Source organism: Mytilus trossulus, chromosome 13 (genome assembly GCF_036588685.1).
Source record: "Mytilus trossulus isolate FHL-02 chromosome 13, PNRI_Mtr1.1.1.hap1, whole genome shotgun sequence".
In the NCBI taxonomy this organism is placed as follows: Eukaryota; Metazoa; Mollusca; class Bivalvia; order Mytilida; family Mytilidae; genus Mytilus; species Mytilus trossulus.
Genome location: NC_086385.1, coordinates 51,197,210 through 51,219,175, shown reverse-complemented (window position 1 = coordinate 51,219,175; position 21,966 = coordinate 51,197,210). Strand labels below are relative to the sequence as shown.

At 34.1% G+C, this 21,966-nt stretch overlaps 1 long non-coding RNA gene across 1 annotated transcript in view; it reads left to right on the top strand.

Moving 5' to 3' along the window:
• Positions 1 to 565: 565 nt before the first annotated feature.
• LOC134693943 (uncharacterized) overlaps positions 566 to 21,966 on the top strand; it is a 42,110-nt gene continuing 20,709 nt past the window's right edge. Inside the window, exon 1 of the long non-coding RNA XR_010102527.1 lies at positions 566 to 654. This is a non-coding gene — a long non-coding RNA (uncharacterized LOC134693943). The remainder of the gene's footprint in view (positions 655 to 21,966) is intronic.

Here is a 21,966-nt window from a genome sequence, read left to right as displayed (position 1 = left end):
ATATAGACAAACATTATGTTTACTATACATTTAGTTTTTAGTGGCGACAGAAAAAAATATTAAAAGAATTGTAGTGTTGCATACACAATAGAATTAAATAGAAATGTAAAAAAAAATATGGTACACGAAATGTAGAATATGATTTTTTTTCATGGTTTTCTACGGTTTAAAATGGAATTTAGAATTAAATTATCACAAACGACTGTAATATTTTTCTGTCTATTCGAAATAACATAATAAATGTGGTGTACACTGTAAATAACCCGCGACGCGGGTTATTCAGTGTGCGCCACTTTTTTCTGTTATATCTTCATAGACAGAAAAAAATATTACAGTCATTCTTAACTAAATTCTGTGCCAAATTACTTTCGTATCATATCCTAATCTGATCTTCTCGTGCAATCGTACCGATTTCTCAGGTGCAACGTTAAATATTGCTTTATTTGACGCGGACGTCCGCTTACGTTCTTGAGCATACTATGTCCGGATTCAAGACTATCCCAAGTTTACCTACCTACGTTTTATCTGACGATACAATGTTAAGATCTTCTGTATACACACATTGGTTTCTTACATCGATCCTTCTCAAAAGTTCACATTGGAACACAGATATGATTCACATTTATAGAAACACTGTCACGAGTCATTCAACAGGTAAGGACATTGTCTTATTTATTAAAGTACAAAAGATGTTAATATATATTATATTCGACAAGGGTGGTACATCGCAAGGGGGGATAGTGCAGAGGACTGTGTGAGGGTCTGGATATATCTATAATATTTATAGAAAAAAAAGAGAATGAAAACTGTTACAAGTCAGTTTAAATGTACGTTAGACATGTTAGAATAAAGAAGAACATTTGATTTAATTCATATACATTATAAGTACAAGACACGTTAGGATACATTATATTCGACAAGGGTAGTAAACTCTGGATGCGGCGTTAGTGCAAAGGACTATATGAAAGTCAGAACGTAGCTTACAGAATGGAGTATGATAAACAATACTAAATAAAAAGGACCAATGAATGAATAAATCGGTTATACAAATATAAAGAGTAGAGATATGGGTTGATAAGGAAGAAGAATAGAGAATAATGGGTTAATAATAAAGAAGAATAGAGATTATACATGTATATTAATGGATGTTAAGCTATGAAAAATAAAAAAAAAAGTCTGAAATAAGGACAAATAAGGTAGAGTTTACATATCAGTTGAAAATATCCATTCTTGTAATGATTCCCTAAAGGGATAAACATAAACCCGTTGTAGTGTTTTTACACTAGTAATTTTGAGGCTCTTTATAGCTTGTTGTTCGGTATGAGCAAAGGCTCTTTGTTGAACGCCGTACATTGACCTATAATGGTTTACTTTTTTTTTAAATTGTTATTTGTATGGAGAGTTGTCTCATTTTCCTATATCTATATAATGTTAGTTTGTTATTCCTAAAACCACAGGGTGATTACCTCTTTTGCTAATGATGTCCACTAGGAATATCTCTTAAAAGAGGGACGCAATATAACAAAGGGACAGTCAAACGCATAAATCTTAAACAAACAGACAACGCCATGGCTAAAAATGAAAAAGACAAACAGAAAAACAATAGTACACATGACACGACATAGAAAACTAAAGAATAAACAACACGAACCCCACCAAAAACTAGGGATGATCTCAGGTGCTCCGGAAGGGTAAGCAGATCCTGATCCACATGTGGCATCCGTCGTGTTGCTTATGTGATTACAAATCCGGTTAATAGTCTAACTCGTTATGTCACATTCATGAAAGGAAAGGGGATTGTAAGGAACATATCCGATATCATTTGTGAAACGGTTATTCCATAACGGTCAACCATCTCGTAATGGTGTCCGTAAAATTTACGAAGGGATGATTTCAACTTCACCATTTGGAACTCTTGGTTAAATAACTTCCTGGTGAGCAGCAACCCTTTATCAAGAAAATCATGATAGGAAATGCAAGCACGGGAATATCGTATCAATTGGGAGATATATATCCCGTATGCAGGTGCTGCTGGAATGTTGCTAAATTAGAAATGGAAAGTTCACAATTAGAAAACTGAAATCATCTCTTTTGTCGTAAAGTTTTGTTTTCAACCGACCCCCATTGTCAATTTCTAGATGTAAGTCAAGATATGAAGCCGACTTAACGGTATCTGTAGTATCCTTTTTCTCTAGTTCGATGGGATAGATGCGTTCCACATAGTCACCAAATTTTGAATTGCTTAGTGAAAGAACATCATCTATATAGCGGAAAGTAGAGTTAAAGTGCTAACTTCTTATATTTCTTCCTAAGAAGTTCCAGTATGAAGTCAGCCTCATAATAATAAAGAAACAAGTCGACAAGTAGAGGGGCACAGTTTCTTCCCATTGGAATGCCGACAGTCTGTTGAAAAACACGTCCTCCGAATGTAACAAATATGTTGCCAATCAAGAAATCAAGCATCTTGATAATATCAGTTTCAGAGAATTGAGAGTTGTTTACAAAGTAGGATTTATCCCTCCCTAAGACAAGATACGTGTATCTACGTTGACCATTCTTTGTTATGAAGCAAAGTAATACCAACTCTTTCAATTTGTCTTTTAGTTTGGAATGTGGAATACTTGTGTAAAGAGTAGAAAAGTCAAATGTTTTCATACTGTTACAAGATGAAAGAGAGTTAGATTGTATGTACTCTAAAAGATCTTTGGTATTTTTAAGTATCCACATCTGATTCACGCCACCTCTAGAATATGCAGTTTTACAATAACTTTGATGCCCGTCTTTGATAAAATAGATGTTAATAATTTAGAAAGAGGTTTCGTGGAGCACTTGGAAGACCCAGCAATATACCGTTGTTTGTAAGGACACTTATGTAGTTTAGGTATCCAATACAGTAATGGAAGATCCAGTTCTTGATCTTTGGTTGCAATTCCAAAGGAACATAGAACAGAACTATGATTATCCAGGAATTCCTCTTTGGTAAGTGTCGTGAGGGTATAAGTTGAGTTTCCAAGTGAATTGTCAATACCTAATTCGTTTATCAAGCAGTTTATGAAATGACTTTTACACACGAAAACGATGTTTTTGGGGCTTTATCTGCGGGGAAAACAACATATTTGTCATGGAGATCGGATAGGTCTTTTGCAACATTTGGGTCTTCAAAGATTGACGTAGCATGGGCATTGATGGACCCATTCAGTTTCTTAATTCTGATTTGCATCAACGACCTCACTGCCTTATTCCATTCGGAAAGAGTGTCTACGACTTCCTTCTCGCGCGTATCCCATTGCCTGGCATATTCCTCGACTGAATCCATCAATATTTTAAAGTTGTATTTCCAATTGATGGATTTAGGCTCACGATATTTCGGACCTTTCGATAAATCATTTCGTAGAGAAGTGTTATCAACTATGTTAAGGTCACCAAATTTGTGTATGTTTCTGTCGTTGAACTTCAGACTATTATTCGGCTACGTTTGAATGTTGCCTTTGGCTATATACGAGGCAGATTTTAAATTACCATAAATCTGTTTAAATATCAGACTGTCTAGATGACAAGCAGACATTATTCGTCCATAAAACAAATACCCAATGAACGTTATACACTCCATTTCCTTTGTTGGAAAATGTGCAAATGCATTGGTCAGTTTACACAATATCAAAATCTTATTAATTTATAACTCAGAAATTAAATTTCATTGTTGTTATTATTTGTGTATATCTATCTTATTATTCAATACAAACCTTAAATAGCCCAAGTGTCTTCGTCTTTGTATTGGCTAAAGATAATACTCATTCGAAATGATAAATTAAGCTCCAACAATTGGTTTTATAATGAGATTTATAATTACTTTTTACCTTTTTTTATTTCAAATTTCAAAAAGTGTTCCGAAGACATAGACATTAGTCATGTTTCTCTGTTCTGTGCTACACCTGTCGATATTCCTTCGAATACAATAAGAAGATCATGTTATTTAAGTCAAAACGATCAAGTACAAGTCAAAGGACTCTCTTATTTCGTTGAAATTGATAGATTTTTATTCAATTAAGTCGTCCATATCTAAACAAAAGTTTTAAGAATAACTTAAGCTACATACATCATGTCAATAAAGTACATAGTGTAAACTGATTGTTTGTGTCAAACTTTGCATTCAGCACTTTTGGCGTCTTCCTTGTGGTATTAATGGAAAAATCGATGAGACCCAACAACCTTCGGTGGAAAAACATGCAGTCAGTTACGATTGAAGACATTCAAATAATCAACATCGACGTACTAGTGAAGAAGACCTTACAGTTCTTCGATCACAGACTCGCCACAAGTTTGATAGTCATTGTTGGTTCATGCTACATGACTTTGTACATTTTTTGTGTGCTATGGCAATTCAACTTTTGAACATGTTGGAGAGCAGCCGTGAATCCCTCAACTGTCTTGTAACTTGCAATGTTTTCCTATAAATAGTTCTATTGCACTTTTGTTTAATGCTTTCTTGCATTTATTTTAACATGTTTGTGTTTGGTTTTTGCCTTGACTCAAGGTGTTTGATCCTAAATTATTGCAAACGTGAACTGACTGACCTGGATTAAAGATAATCAATCTTTTTATACATGTTTCTACTTTAGTGGAGATTTCTCTGATGTCTTAGTTCTAACGGCTGTTTTGCCAGACAAGCTGATACCTCCTTAGATTTACTAAATGAATCCATAAACAGAATAAACGCAAACTCAAAGTCAACCATAATTATTGGTGTAGACTTTAATTTAGGAAACATCAATTGGGAAACAACAAGCGTCATCCATGGAAATGCAAACCTTAACAACATCAACAACTCTTAGATATAGTAATTGACCATTCATTAGCACAAGTTGTAAACATACCAACTCGAAATGACAAAATTTTAGATCTTGTGTTAACAAATTTATCAGCCATCATTGAAAACACTGAAACAATGCCACCATTAGGGGAGGCAGACCATGATATTGTATACACATAATGTTTAATTTCATTAAAAAGATGACAAACCAAGCCACGTAAAGTATACAAATATAAAAATGCAAACTGGCAAAAAATAAAAGAGGATATAGATGAAATATACCAAAAGATCATACATAAAAAAGATAGTGAAGATACAAACACATGTTGGTTAATATTTGATAACTAATAACAAAACACTATCACTGAGAACATACCACAGAAAATGATGAGAAACAGCAAAAAATTACCATGGATAACAAACAGTATAAGACGACAAATGAAAAAGTATAAGAAAAAATATCAAAATTACAAATTGAAAGGCAAGGGGAAACTAGACCAACTCAAAAAATTAAAACCTGATATACAAATACAACAAAGAACATCTTATTGCAATTGTTTGATGACAACCCTACTACCATATCAAAGAGCTTCCCAAAAAATCTGTTCAGTTATATAAAAACACAAAAAGCTGCAAGCTCTAACATAACACCACTCCGAAAAGAGGGCTCACTTACATCTGACTCAAAAGCAAAAGCTACCATTTTAAATGAACAGTTCAAAAAAGCATTCACACCTGTAACAGATGACCCAATACCAGATAAGGGCGTCAGTAAACATCCACATATACCTAATATTAAAATACAACAACAGGGCATAGCAAAACTTTTAAATAATATCAATATCAACAACGCAGCTGGTCCTATCTCATCCATGGAAAATTTTAAAAGAGTGTAAATCATCCATCACTCCCATTTTAACAATCATATTCCATTCATCACTGAACTCTGGAGAGATGTATGTCAAGCATTCAAAAAAGGCGACAAACACAATCCTATTAACCAATATCATTGACTTGCATCTGCTGCCAACCATTAGAACATGTTGTAGCTAGTAGTATAATGAAAGATCTTGATAAAAATAAAATACTGTATGATTTACAACATGGTTCTCGATCCTCCCGCTCCTGCAAAACTCAGCTAATTTCATTTATTCAAGATCTTGCAAATTCAAATAATAAAAACATTCGAATAGACACTGAACTAGTATATATTTGTTTAGGGGCCAGCTGAAGGACGCCTCCGGGTGCGGGAATTTCTCGCTACATTGAAGACCTGTTGGTGACCTTCTGCTGTTGTTTTTTTCTATGGTCGGGTTGTTGTCTCTTTGACATATTTCCAATATCTATTCTCAATGTTATCATAATAATGTATTTTGTAAAAGCATTTGATAAACTTTCACATCACCACCTCATGTATAAAAATGGTTTCTACGGTATAAATTGCAATGCATATCATTGGATTCATGATTTCTTAACAAACAGAACACACACTGTAGTCCTTGAAGATGAAACATCAAATAAAATTCCTGTAAAATCTTGGGTACCCCAAGGCACAGAACTTGGTCCAACTTTATTTTTAATCTTTATTAACGATTTGGCAGAATATATTGAACATAGTACATTCACATTGTTTACATAGATGATAGTATTATTCAGAGGGAAAATTAAAAAAAAACAGATGACGCCTATACATTAAAGTCTGACTTAGAAGCGGCTGACAGGTAGGAGCAGGACTGGCTCATGCATTTTCATTCTGATAAGTGTAACTAAAAAACGCAAACCTTTAGTTTCACTTATAAATTACACAATCACTCTCTAGAAAAAGTTGACTCAAAAATTTTTTTAGGCCTAACTCTTCAAACAAATTTAAGTTGGGACACACATATAGATAACATGACATCAAGAGCAAATCAGTCCCTTGGATTTATTCGTAGAAACCAAAAAAAAGCCTCATCAAATGTTAAAGCACATGCATATGTACGACCAAAATTAGAGTACTACTCAACAATCTGGGGTCCACATCAAAACCGCAAATTACACAAATCGAAAAAGTTCAGAGAAGAGCAGCACGTTTCTCATGCAATCGCTTCCATAACACCAGCTCATTTACTGAAATGATGACAGACCTAAATTGGTACCCACTCGAAATTAGGCGTTAACGATACAGACGTGTTTTCTTTTACACAAATATTCATGAAATTGTTGCACACATAACCTTTTGATCCCACTAGACAATAGAACCAGCATTAGCAATCCACACTCATTTAGGCAAATACAAACACCTGAAGACAGTTATAAATATTCATTTTATCCGCGAACAATTATAAATTTGCCACAACAAATAGTATCATGCAGTTCAGTAGAAGGATTTAAAAGTATGATCACAGAATCTGCTCTCATCCCATATTCTACCCATACCTATTCTATTATCAAATGTATATAGTTTTATCAAAATTTATGTTTCGAATGTACATACGTTATTTTGATTTTGTTTTTTTTTATTATTTCATGCTACAATATAAATCAAAAATTTTATAGTCGACGCCCGGCGAAAAATCTTCAATAATTGATGGATCGCTAGAAGCTGAAAGAAGAAGAAGCTAGGGTCGTGGGACATGATGTATATGGCAATATGGTCCAATTCAAGTTTTATAATGTTTGGATTTGTGAATGCTAATTACCTGCTCAAAGTTTTACACTGAAGCTTAGCATCCCTATGACTTTGCGTGATGTGTTTACATTCCTACTATCAACTAATTTGCATATGCAAGTGCAACATCTTTGACAACCAGTTGCATCAAAACTGCACACGTGATTTCCTAGTAACGAAAAGACGAAGAGACGTCGATCGGCGAACTTTGTTTTTCAAAACGCCTTCGTCGGTCTTGGCAGTCGATCGAGTCGTCCATATTTGTTAACCATAATTTATATTTTCGGATTGACAAAATTCGACTCTATAGCTTATGAAAATATGCTTTTAAAGAGCCTTTCTGATATTTTAAGCATCTTTTTGAATATAATATTTATACTTTCGCTTACTAGGCGGGAAATACCGAGGTGTAGAAAAAAATTGACACCTCGGTATATCATTATTATGAGTCGGACACCTAAATGTGTAAATACTATCTTATCATACTGTTGCTAGTTGTATCTTACAAGAATGTACTTAATCTTATGTTAATATAATGTACCTAGTATTATGTTTTTTATGTAAGACCTTAGTCTTATGCTATAATATTGTACGTTTTATTGAGTAACTGTGCAGTTTTTTTATTGATCTGACAGAGTACTAAAGCTATAGAGTCTAGATATGTCTTGTGTTATGTTATGAGATTGTACTTAGTGCGATGCTATAAGAATATCTCTTACAAAATGTTTAACGAAATAAGTAAAAGCACACCGTCTCATACATGAGATTAAGAAATGATACACCATATGTGTCTGTATGGCTTAATGTAAAGCTTTCACAAACATCTGCCTGAGATCCCAAGCTTATATCAAATGCATCTTACACAGTCTTACAACCATATCAGAATGTGGTTCCAGTCTAATCTACAGTTTATTGAGTAGTTGTACAGCTTCTTATTCGTCTGATTAAGGTTAAAATGCTATGTTATCATATGATTTTTAGTGGTACCTAGCACGAATGTACTTAATCTTTTGATATAATAATGTCCATTTTATTATGTTTTTAGTAAGAACTTAGTGCTATGCTATAAGAAAATACGTTTGAATGAGTACGTGAGCAGGTTTTCATTCATCTGATTGAGTACTTAAGTTAAAAAATTCAGAATATGTCTTGTCCTGTGTTATGTTATAAATATTAACTTAGTGCTATGCTATAAGAATGTATCTTGCGACATCTTTAACGAAATAAGTAAGACTACACCTTTCTCGGACATAAGATTGAGAAAGGACACAATATATGTGTCTGTATGGCTTAGGGTGAAGCTTTCTCAAACATCTGCCTGAGATCTCAAGCTTGTCTCTAATGCATCTGAATGAGTGAGGGCACAGCTTTGCAAACATATCAGAATATGGTTCCAGTCTAATCTACAGTTTATTTAGTAATTGTACAGCTTCTTATTCTTCTAAGTTTAAAATGCTATCATATGATTTTTAGTGGTACCTAACAAGAATGTACTTAATCTTTTAATATATTAATGTACATTGTATTATGTTTTTTTAAGAACTTAGTGCTATGCTATAAGAATGTACGTTTGAATGAGTACGTGTGCAGTTTTTCATTCATCTGATTGAGTACTAAAGTTAAAAAGTTCATAATGTGTCTTGTCCTGTGTGATGTTATAAGAATGTACTTAGTGTTATGCTATACGAATGTATCTTGCAAATTATTTAACGAAATAAGTTACAACACAAATTCTCATACATAAGATTGAGAAAGGATATACCAAATGTGTCTGTTTGACCATTTCTGAGTAGCAACATTGCACCAGCACCTGCATACGATGTGTATATCTCCCAATTGATACGCCATTCCCGTATTTACATTTCCTATCATGATGTTCTTGATACAGGGTTGTTATTTACAATGAAGCTATTAAATCAAGAGTTCGAAATGGTGAAGTTCAAATCATATCTTAGTTAATTTTACGAACGCAATCACGAGTTGGTTGACCGTTATGGAATAACCGTTTCACAAATGATATCGGATAGGTTTCTTACGTCGTAACTACAATCCCCTTCCCTTTCATAAATGTGGCCTACCGAATTATTCTATTTACCGGATTTGTTAAATCATAAGCAACACGACGGGTGCCACATGTGGAGCAGGATCTGCTTACCCTTCTAGATCGGAAGCACCTGATATCACCCCTAGTTTTTCGTGGGGTTCGTGTTAATAATTCTCTACTTTTCAATGTTGTGCCATGTGTACTATTGTTTGTCCGTTTGTCCTTTTTATTTTTATGCATGTCGTTGTCCGTTTATTTTTGATTTATAAGTTAGCCTCTCCTTCTGGTACCGTTCGTCCCTCTTTTAGGGTGCATTTTTCTCAAACATCTGCTTGAGATCCACAGCTCGTCTCAAATGCATTTCAATGAGTAATGTCACAACTTTGCATATCAGAATATCGTTACAGTCTTATCTACTGTATTGAGTAATTGTACAGCTTCCTATTCATCTGAACCAGGTCTAAATATATTGTGATAGCGTTTTATCTAGTGATACCCTCCAAGAATGTACTTAATCGTATGTTAATATAATGTACCTAGTGTTATTTTTTAAGTGAGAACTTAGTGCTATGCTATAATAATGTACGTTTCATTGAGTAATTGTACAGGTTTTTTTTATTCATCTTTCTGAGTACTAAAACTATAAAGTTCAGAATGTGTCTTATGTTATGTTATAAATATAAACTTAGTGCTATGCTATAAGAATGTATCTTGCGAAATCTTTAACGAAATAAGTAAGAATACACCTTCTCAGACATAAGATTGAGAAAGGATACAACATATGTGTCTGTATGGCTTAGGGTGAAGCTTTCTCAAACATCTGCCTGAGATCCCAAGCTTGTCTCAAATGCATCTGAATGAGTAAGGGCACTGCTTTGCAAACATATCAGAATATGGTTCCAGTCTAATCTACAGTTTATTGAGTAATTGTAAAGCTTCTCATTCGTCTGATTAAGGTTAAAATGCTATGTTATCATATGATTTCTAGTGGTACCTAACAAGAATGTACTTAATCGTTTAATATAATAATTTACATTGTATTATGATTTTACTAAAAACTTAGTGCTATGCTATAAGAATGTACGTTTGAATGAGTACGTGTGCAGTTTTTCATTCATCTGATTGAGTACTTAAGTTAAAAAATTCAGAATATGTCTTGTCCTGTGTTATGTCATAAATATTAACTTAGTGCTATGCTATAAGAATGTATCTTGCGACATCTTTAACGAAATAAGTAAGACTACACCTTTCTCGGACATAAGATTGAGAAAGGAAACAATATATGTGTCTGTATGGCTTAGGGTGAAGCTTTCTCAAACATCTGCCTGAGATCTCAAGCTTGTCTCTAATGCATCTGAATGAGTGAGGGCACAGCTTTGCAAACATATCAGAATATGGTTCCAGTCTAATCTACAGTTTATTTAGTAATTGTACAGCTTCTTATTCTTCTAAGTTTAAAATGCTATCATATGATTTTTAGTGGTACCTAACAAGAATGTACTTAATCTTTTAATATATTAATGTACATTGTATTATGTTTTTTAAGAACTTAGTGCTATGCTATAAGAATGTACGTTTGAATGAGTACGTGTGCAGTTTTTCATTCATCTGATTGAGTACTAAAGTTAAAAAGTTCATAATGTGTCTTGTCCTGTGTGATGTTATAAGAATGTACTTAGTGTTATGCTATACGAATGTATCTTGCAAATTATTTAACGAAATAAGTTACAACACAAATTCTCATACATAAGATTGAGAAAGGATATACCAAATGTGTCTGTTTGACCATTTCTGAGTAGCAACATTGCACCAGCACCTGCATACGATGTGTATATCTCCCAATTGATACGCCATTCCCGTATTTACATTTCCTATCATGATGTTCTTGATACAGGGTTGTTATTTACAATGAAGCTATTAAATCAAGAGTTCGAAATGGTGAAGTTCAAATCATATCTTAGTTAATTTTACGAACGCAATCACGAGTTGGTTGACCGTTATGGAATAACCGTTTCACAAATGATATCGGATAGGTTTCTTACGTCGTAACTACAATCCCCTTCCCTTTCATAAATGTGGCCTACCGAATTATTCTATTTACCGGATTTGTTAAATCATAAGCAACACGACGGGTGCCACATGTGGAGCAGGATCTGCTTACCCTTCTAGATCGGAAGCACCTGATATCACCCCTAGTTTTTCGTGGGGTTCGTGTTAATAATTCTCTACTTTTCAATGTTGTGCCATGTGTACTATTGTTTGTCCGTTTGTCCTTTTTATTTTTATGCATGTCGTTGTCCGTTTATTTTTGATTTATAAGTTAGCCTCTCCTTCTGGACCGTTCGTCCCTCTTTTAGGGTGCATTTTTCTCAAACATCTGCTTGAGATCCACAGCTCGTCTCAAATGCATTTCAATGAGTAATGTCACAACTTTGCATATCAGAATATCGTTACAGTCTTATCTACTGTATTGAGTAATTGTACAGCTTCCTTTTCATCTGAACCAGGTCTAAATATATTGTGATAGCGTTTTATCTAGTGATACCCTCCAAGAATGTACTTAATCGTATGTTAATATAATGTACCTAGTGTTATTTTTTAAGTGAGAACTTAGTGCTATGCTATAATAATGTACGTTTCATTGAGTAATTGTACAGGTTTTTTTTATTCATCTTTCTGAGTACTAAAACTATAAAGTTCAGAATGTGTCTTATGTTATGTTATAAATATAAACTTAGTGCTATGCTATAAGAATGTATCTTGCGAAATCTTTAACGAAATAAGTAAGAATACACCTTCTCAGACATAAGATTGAGAAAGGATACAACATATGTGTCTGTATGGCTTAGGGTGAAGCTTTCTCGAACATCTGCCTGAGATCCCAAGCTTGTCTCAAATGCATCTGAATGAGTAAGGGCACTGCTTTGCAAACATATCAGAATATGGTTCCAGTCTAATCTACAGTTTATTGAGTAATTGTAAAGCTTCTCATTCGTCTGATTAAGGTTAAAATGCTATGTTATCATATGATTTCTAGTGGTACCTAACAAGAATGTACTTAATCGTTTAATATAATAATTTACATTGTATTATGATTTTACTAAAAACTTAGTGCTATGCTATAAGAATGTACGTTTGAATGAGTACGTGTGCAGTTTTTCTTTCATCTGATTGAGTACTATAGTTTAAAAGTTCATAATGTGTCTTGTCCTGTGTGATGTTATAAGAATGTACTTAGTGTTATGCTATACGAATGTATCTTGCAAATTATTTAACAAAATAAGTATCAACACAAATTCCCAAACATAAGATTGAGAAAGGATACACCAAATGTGTCTTTTTGACCATTTCTGAGTAGCAACATTGCACCAGCACCTGCATACGATGTGTATATCTCCCAATTGATACGCCATTCCCGTATTTGCATTTCCTATTATGATGTTCTTGATACAGGGTTGTTATTTACAATGAAGCTATTAAATCAAGAGTTCGCAATGGTGAAGTTCAAATCATATAATAGTTAATTTTACGAACGCAATCACGAGTTGGTTGACCGTTATGGAATAACCGTTTCACAAATGATATTGGATAGGTTTCTTACATCGTAACTACAATCCCCTTCCCTTTCATAAATATGGCATACCGAATTATACTATTTACCGGATTTGTTAAATCATAAGCAATACGACGGGTGCCACATGTGGAGCAGGATCTGCTTCGCTTCTGGAACAACTGAGATCAACCCTATTATTTGGTGGGGTTAGTGTTGTTTATTCTTTAGATTTCAATGTCGTGCCATATGTACTATAGTTTGTCCGTTTGTCCTTTTTATTTTTAGTCATGTCGTTGTCCCTTTATTTTCAATTTATGAATTTGTGACTTTCCCTCTAGTATCGTTCGTCCCTCTTTTATGGTGCAGTTTTCTCAAACATCTGCTTGAGATCCACAGCTTGTCTCAAATGCATTTCAATGAGTAATGTCACAACTTTGCATATCAGAATATCGTTACAGTCTTATCTACTGTATTGAGTAATTGCACAGCTTCCTATTCATCTGAACAATGTCTAAATATATTGTGATAGCGTTTTATCTAGTGATACCCTCCAAGAATGTACTTAATCGTATGTTAATATAATGAATCTAGTGTTATGTTTTTAAGTGAGAACTAAGTGCTATGCTATAATAATGTACGTTTCATTTAGTAATTGTACAGGGTTTTTTATTCATTAGTCTGAGTACTAAAACTATAAAGTGCAGAATGTGTCTTATGTTATGTTATAAATATGAACTTAGTGCTATGCTATAAGAATGTATCTTGCTAAATCTTTAACGAAATAAGTAAGAATACACCTTCTCAGACATAAGATTGAGAAAGATTACAACATATGTGTCTGTTTTGCTTAGGGTGAAGCTTTCTCAAACATCTGGCTGAGATCCCAAGCTTGTCTCAAATGCATCTGAATGAGTAAGGGCACTGCTTTGCAAACATATCAGAATATGGTTCCAGTCTAATATACAGTTTATTGAGTAATTGCAAAGCTTCTCATTCGTCTGATTAAGGTAAAAATGCTATGTTATCATATGATTTCTGGTGGTACCTAATAAGAATGTACTTAATCGTTTGATATAATAATGTACATTGTATTATGTTTTTACTAAGAATTTAGTGCTATGCTATAAGAATGTACATTTGAATGAGTACGTGTGCAGTTTTTCTTTCATCTGATTGAGTACTATAGTTAAAAAGTTCATAATGTGTCTTGTCCTGTGTTATGTTATAAGAATGTGTTTAGTGCTATGATATACGAATGTATCTTGCAAATTATTTAACGAAATAAGTAACAACACAAATTCCCATACATAAGATTGAGAAAGGATACACCAAATGTGTCTGTTTGACCATTTCTGAGTAGCAACATTGCACCAGCACCTGTATACGATGTGTATATCTCCCAATTGACACGCCATTCCCGTATTTGCATTTCCTATCATGATGTTCTTGATACAGGGTTGTTATTTACAATGAAGCTATTAAATCAAGAGTTCGAAATGGTGAAGTTCAAATCATATCTTATTCAATTTTACGAACGCAATCACGAGTTGGTTGACCGTTATGGAATAACCGTTTCACAAATGATATCGGATAGGTTTCTTACGTCGAAACTACAATCCCCTTCCCTTTCATAAATGTGGCATACCGAATTTTACTATTTACTGGATTTTTTCAATCATAAGCAATACGACGGGTGCCACATGAGGAGCAGTATCTGCTTACACTTCTGGAACAACTGAGATCACCCCTAGTATTTGGTGGGGTTTGTGTTGTTTATTCTTTAGATTTCAATGACGTGCCATGTGTACTATAGTTTGTCCGTTTGTCCTTTTTATTTTTAGTCATGTCGTTGTCCCTTTATTTTCAATTTATGAATTTGTGACTTTCCTTCTAGTATCGTTCGTCCCTCTTTTAGGGTGCAGTTTTCTCAAACATCTGCTTGAGATCCACAGCTTGTCTCAAATGCATTTCAATGAGTAATGTCACAACTTTGCATATCAGAATATCGTTACAGTCGTATCTACTGTATTGAGTAATTGTACATCGTCCTATTCATCTGAACAATGTCTAAATATATTGTGATAGCGTTTTATCTAGTGATACCCTCCAAGAATGTACTTAATCGTATGTTAATATAATGAATCTAGTGTTATGTTTTTAAGTGAGAACTTAGTGCTATGCTATAATAATGTACGTTTCATTTAGTAATTGTACAGGGTTTTTTATTCATTAGTCTGAGTACTAAAACTATAAAGTTCAGAATGTGTCTTATGTTATGTTATAAATATGAACTTAGTGCTATGCTATAAGAATGTATCTTGCTAAATCTTTAACGAAATAAGTAAGAATACACCTTCTCAGACATAAGATTGAGAAAGAATACAACATATGTGTCTGTATGGCTTAGGGTGAAGCTTTCTCAAACATCTGGCTGAGATCCCAAGCTTGTCTCAAATGCATCTGAATGAGTAAGGGCACTGCTTTTCAAACATATCAGAATATGGTTCCAGTCTAATATACAGTTTATTGAGTAATTGCAAAGCTTCTCATTCGTCTGATTAAGGTAAAAATGCTATGTTATCATATGATTTCTGGTGGTACCTAACAAGAATGTACTTAATCGTTTGATATAATAATGTACATTGTATTATGTTTTTACTAAGAATTTAGTGCTATGCTATAAGAATGTACATTTGAATGAGTACGTGTGCAGTTTTTCTTTCATCTGATTGAGTACTATAGTTAAAAAGTTCATAATGTGTCTTGTCCTGTGTTATGTTATAAGAATGTGTTTAGTGCTATGATATACGAATGTATCTTGCAAATTATTTAACGAAATAAGTAACAACACAAATTCCCATACATAAGATTGAGAAAGGATACCACCAAATGTGTCTGTTTGACCATTTCTGAGTAGCAACATTGCACCAGCACCTGCATACGATGTGTATATCTCCCAATTGATACGCCATTCCCGTATTTACATTTCCTATCATGATGTTCTTGATACAGGCTTGTTATTTACAATGAAGCTATTTAATCAAGAGTTCGAAATGGTGAAGTTCAAATCATACCCCAGGAGTAGATTACCTTAGCCGTATTTGGCACAACTTTTTGGAATTTTGGATTCTCAATGCTCCTCAACTTTGTATTTATTTGGCTTTTTAACTATTTTGATCTGAGCGTCACTGATGAGTCTTATGTAGACGAAACGCGCGTCTGACGTATAAAATTATAATCCTGGTACTTTTGATAACTATTTACACCACTGGGTCGATGCCACTGCTGGTGGACGTTTCGTCCCCGAGGGTATCACCAGCCCAGTAGTCAGCACTTCGGTGTTGACATGAATATCAATTATATGGTCATTTAAATAACTTTTCTGTTTACAAAACTTTGAATTTTTCGAAATACTAAGGATTTTCTTACCCCAGGAGTAGATTACCTTAGCCGTATTTGGCACAACTTTTTGGAATTTTGGATTCTCAATGCTCCTCAACTTTGTATTTATTTGGCTTTTTAACTATTTTGATCTGAGCGTCACTGATGAGTCTTATGTAGACGAAACGCGCGTCTGGCGTATAAAATTATAATCCTGGTACTTTTGATAACTATTTACACCACTGGGTCGATGCCACTGCTGGTGGACGTTTCGTCCCCGAGGGTATCACCAGCCCAGTAGTCAGCACTTCGGTGTTGACATGAATATCAATTATATGGTCATTTAAATAACTTTTCTGTTTACAAAACTTTGAATTTTTCGAAATACTAAGGATTTTCTTACCCCAGGAGTAGATTACCTTAGCCGTATTTGGCACAACTTTTTGGAATTTTGGATTCTCAATGCTCCTCAACTTTGTATTTATTTGGCTTTTTAACTATTTTGATCTGAGCGTCACTGATGAGTCTTATGTAGACGAAACGCGCGTCTGGCGTATAAAATTATAATCCTGGTACTTTTGATAACTATTTACACCACTGGGTCGATGCCACTACTGGTGGACGTTTCGTCCCCGAGGGTATCACCAGCCCAGTAGTCAGCACTTCGGTGTTGACATGAATATCAATTATATGGTCATTTAAATAACTTTTCTGTTTACAAAACTTTGAATTTTTCGAAATACTAAGGATTTTCTTACCCCAGGAGTAGATTACCTTAGCCGTATTTGGCACAACTTTTTGGAATTTTGGATTCTCAATGCTCCTCAACTTTGTATTTATTTGGCTTTTTAACTATTTTGATCTGAGCGTCACTGATGAGTCTTATGTAGACGAAACAAGCGTCTGGCGTATAAAATTATAATCCTGGTACTTTTGATAACTATTATTCAATTTTACGAACGCAATCACGAGTTGGTTGACCGTTACCGTTTCACAAATGATATCGGATAGGTTTCTTACGTCGTAACTACCATCCCCTTCCCTTTCATAAATTTGGCATACCGTATTTTACTATTTACCGGATTTGTTAAATCATAAGCAATACGACGGGTGCCACATGTGGAGCAGGATCTGCTTACACTTCTGGAACAACTGAGATCACCTCTAGTAATTGGTGGGGTTCGTGTTGTTTATTCTTTAGATTTCAATGACGTGCCATGTTTAATATAGTTTGTCCGTTTGTCCTTTTTATTTTTAGTCATGTCGTTGTCCCTTTATTTTCAATTTATGAATTTGTGACTTTCCCTCTAGTATCCTTCGTCCCTCTTTTAGGGTGCAGTTTTCTCAAACATCTGCTTGAGATCCACAGCTTGTCTCAAATGCATTTCAATGAGTAATGTCACAACTTTGCATATCAGAATATCGTTACAGTCTTATCTACTGTATTGAGTAATTGTACAGCTTCCTATTCATCTGAACAAGGTCTTAATATATTGTGATAGCGTTTTATCTAGTGATACCCTCCAAGAATGTACTTAATCGTATATTAATATAATGTACCTAGTGTTATGTTTTCAAGTGAGAACTTAGTGCTATGCTATAATAATGTATGTTTCATTGAGTAATTGTACAGGGTTTTTTACTCATCTGTCTGAGTACTAAAACTATAAAGTTCAAAATGTGTCTTATGTTATGTTATAAATATGAACTTAGTGCTATGCTATAAGAATGTATCTTGCGAAATCTTTAACGAAATAAGTAAGAATACACCTTCTCAGACATAAGATTGAGAAAGGATACAACATATGTGTCTGTATGGCTTAGGGTGAAGCTTTCTCAAACATCTGGCTGAGATCCCAAGCTTGTCTCAAATGCATCTGAATGAGTAATGTCACAACTTTGCATATCAGAATATCGTTACAGTCTTATCTACTGTATTGAGTAATTGTACAGCTTCCTATTCATCTGAACCAGGTCTAAATATATTGCGATAGCGTTTTATCTAGTGATACCCACCAAGAATGAACTTAATCGTATGTTAATATTATGTACCTAGTGTTATGTTTTAAGTGAGAACTTAGTGCTATGCTATAATAATGTACGTTTCATTGAGTAATTGTACAGGTTTTTTTATTCATCTGTCTGAGTACTAAAACTATAAAGTTCAGAATGTGTCTTATGTTATGTTATAAATATGAACTTAGTGCTATGCTATAAGAATGTATCTTGCGAAATCTTTAACGAAATAAGTAAGAATACACCTTCTCAGACATAAGATTGAGAAAGGATACAACATATGTGTCTGTGTGGCTTAGGGTGAAGCTTTCTCAAACATCTGCCTGAGATCCCAAGCTTATCTCAAATGCATCTGAATGAGTAAGGGCACTGCTTTGCAAACATATCAGAATATGGTTCCAGTATAATCTACAGTTTATTGAGTAATTGTAAAGCTTCTCATTCGTCGGATTAAGGTTAAAATGCTATGTTATCATATGATTTCTACCTAACAAGAATGTACTTAATCGTTTAATATAATAATGTACATTGTATTATGATTTTACTAAAAACTTAGTGCTATGCTATAAGAATGTACGTTTGAATGAGTACGTGTGCAGTTTTCTTTCATCTGATTGAGTACTATAGTTTAAAAGTTCATAATGTGTCTTGTCCTGTGTGATGTTATAAGAATGTACTTAGTGTTATGCTATACGAATGTATCTTGCAAATTATTTAACAAAATAAGTAACAACACAAACTCCCATACATAAGATTGAGAAAGGATACACCAAATGTGTCTGTTTGACCATTTCTGAGTAGCAACATTGCACCAGCACCTGTATACGATGTGTATATCTCCCAATTGACACGCCATTCCCGTATTTGCATTTCCTATCATGATGTTCTTGATACAGGGTTGTTATTTACAATGAAGCTATTAAATCAAGAGTTCGAAATGGTGAAGTTCAAATCATATCTTATTCAATTTTACGAACGCAATCACGAGTTGGTTGACCGTTATGGAATAACCGTTTCACAAATGATATCGGATAGGTTTCTTACGTCGTAACTACAATCCCCTTCCCTTTCATAAATGTGGCATACCGAATTTTACTATTTACTGGATTTGTTCAATCATAAGCAATACGACGGGTGCCACATGTGGAGCAGGATCTGCTTACACTTCTGGAACAACTGAGATCACCCCTAGTATTTGGTGGGGTTTGTGTTGTTTATTCTTTAGATTTCAATGACGTGCCATGTGTACTATAGTTTGTCCGTTTGTCCTTTTTATTTTTAGTCATGTCGTTGTCCGTTTATTTTCAATTGATGAATTTGTAACTTTCCCTTTGGTATCGTTCGTCCCTCTTGCAGGGTGCAGTTTTCTCAAACATCTGCTTGAGATCCACAGCTTGTCTCAAAAGCATTTCAATGAGTAATGTCACAACTTTGCATATCAGAATATCGTTACAGTCTTATCTACTGTATTGAGTAATTGTACAGCTTCCTATTCATCTGAACAAGGTCTAAATATATTGTGATAGCGTTTTATCTAGTGATACCCTCCAAGAATGTACTTAATCTTATGCTAATATTATGTACCTAGTGTTATGTTTTTAAGTGAGAACTTAGTGCTATGCTATAATAATGTATGTTTCATTGAGTAATTGTTCAGGGTTTTTTAATTATTTGTCTGAGTACTAAAACTATAAAGTTCAGAATGTGTCTTATCTAATGTTATACATATGAACTTAGTGCTACGCTATAAGAATGTATCTTGCGAAATCTTTAACGAAATAAATAAGAAAACACCTTCTCCAACATAAGATTGTGAAAGGATACAACATATGTGTCTGTATGGCTTAGGGTGAAGCTTTCTCAACATCTGCCTGAGATCTCAAGCTTGTCTCAAATGCATCTGAATGAGTAAGGGCACAGCTTTGCAAAAATATCAGAATATGGTTACAGTTTAATCTACAGTTTATTGAGTATTTTTTAAAGCTTCTCATTCGTCTGATTAAGGTTAAAATGCTATGTTATCATATGATTTTTAGTGGTTCCTAACAAGAATGTACTTAATCTTTTGATATACTTATGTACATTGTATTTTGTTTTTACTAAAAATTTAGTGCTATGCTATAAGAATGTACATTTGAATGAGTACGTGTGCAGTTTTTCTTTCATCTGATTAGAACTATAGTTAAAAAGTTCATAATGTGTCTTGTCCTGTTTTATGTTAAAAGAATGTACTTAGTGCTATGCTATACGAATGTATCTTGTAAAATATTTAACGAAATAAGTAACAACACACCTTCTTGTACATAAGATTGAGAAAGGATACACCAAATGTGTCTGTTTGACCATTTCTGAGTAGGAACATTGCACCAGCACCTGCATACGATGTGTATGTCTCCCAATTGATACGACAATCCCGTGCTTTCATTTCCTATCATGATGTTCTTGATACAGGGTTGTTATTTACAATAAAGTTATTAAATCAAGAGTTCGAAATAGTGAGGTTCAAATCATATCTTAGTAACATTTACGAACGCCATCACGAATTGGTTGACCGTTATGGAATAACCGGTTCACAAATGATATCGGATATGTTCCTTATGTCGTAAATATAATCCCGTTCCTTTTTAAAAATGTGACATACCGAATTATACTATTTACCGGATTTGTTATCTTATAAGCAACACAACGGGTGCAACATGTGGAGCAGAATCTGCTTACCCTTCTGGAGCACCTGAGATCACCCGTAGATTTGATACCTGTGCCCTTTTTGCATGGACTTTCTTTTTGGCAAAATGATTAACCGTACTATATTTCGTGAACTTTTCCATTTCCCGTGTATTTATTTTTATGCGGCGATTCTTTACTTATAAAGCTATTGTCGCTGGTATTTACTGATTATGTCAAAGTCGTGTGATACGCTATTGTGGAGTTGACCAGTTGTAAAAGAAAACGTCACTCAGGCATTTTTAAATTCAAATTACGGTAACACATTGCTTAGGCTACGGATGACAACCATGATACCTACAGGAACAAATAAACTCATCATAGATACGTATACCAGGACTAAATTTAGTATATACACCAGACTCATAAACTCATCAGTGACGCCCGAATCCTAAAAAGTTAAAAAGGCCAAAAAAACAGTACGAAGTTGAAGAGCATTGAGGACCAAAATTCCTAAAAGTATACAGCTAAAGTAATTTTTGCCTGAGGTAGAAAAACGACGCAGAATTGAGCAAAACGTAGTGACTTTTATTTCACAATTCAACCAAACAGAAAGTAATACTCTTACACACGCTCATGGAAAAATTTCACAGTAGTAATTTTTACCTGCGAAAACGCCAAAGCCTAGTTTATAAGGACATGATAGCTGAATAAAAAGATCCAGTCAATATAAGCTCTAGATAGATTTTATGTCTAAGGTACGAACCATTCAATTTGAGGAAGTAGTCTAGGGTATTTGAGAGAAAACAATCTGACTCTGTGTTTTGCTTAAAACAAGAATTCTGGTC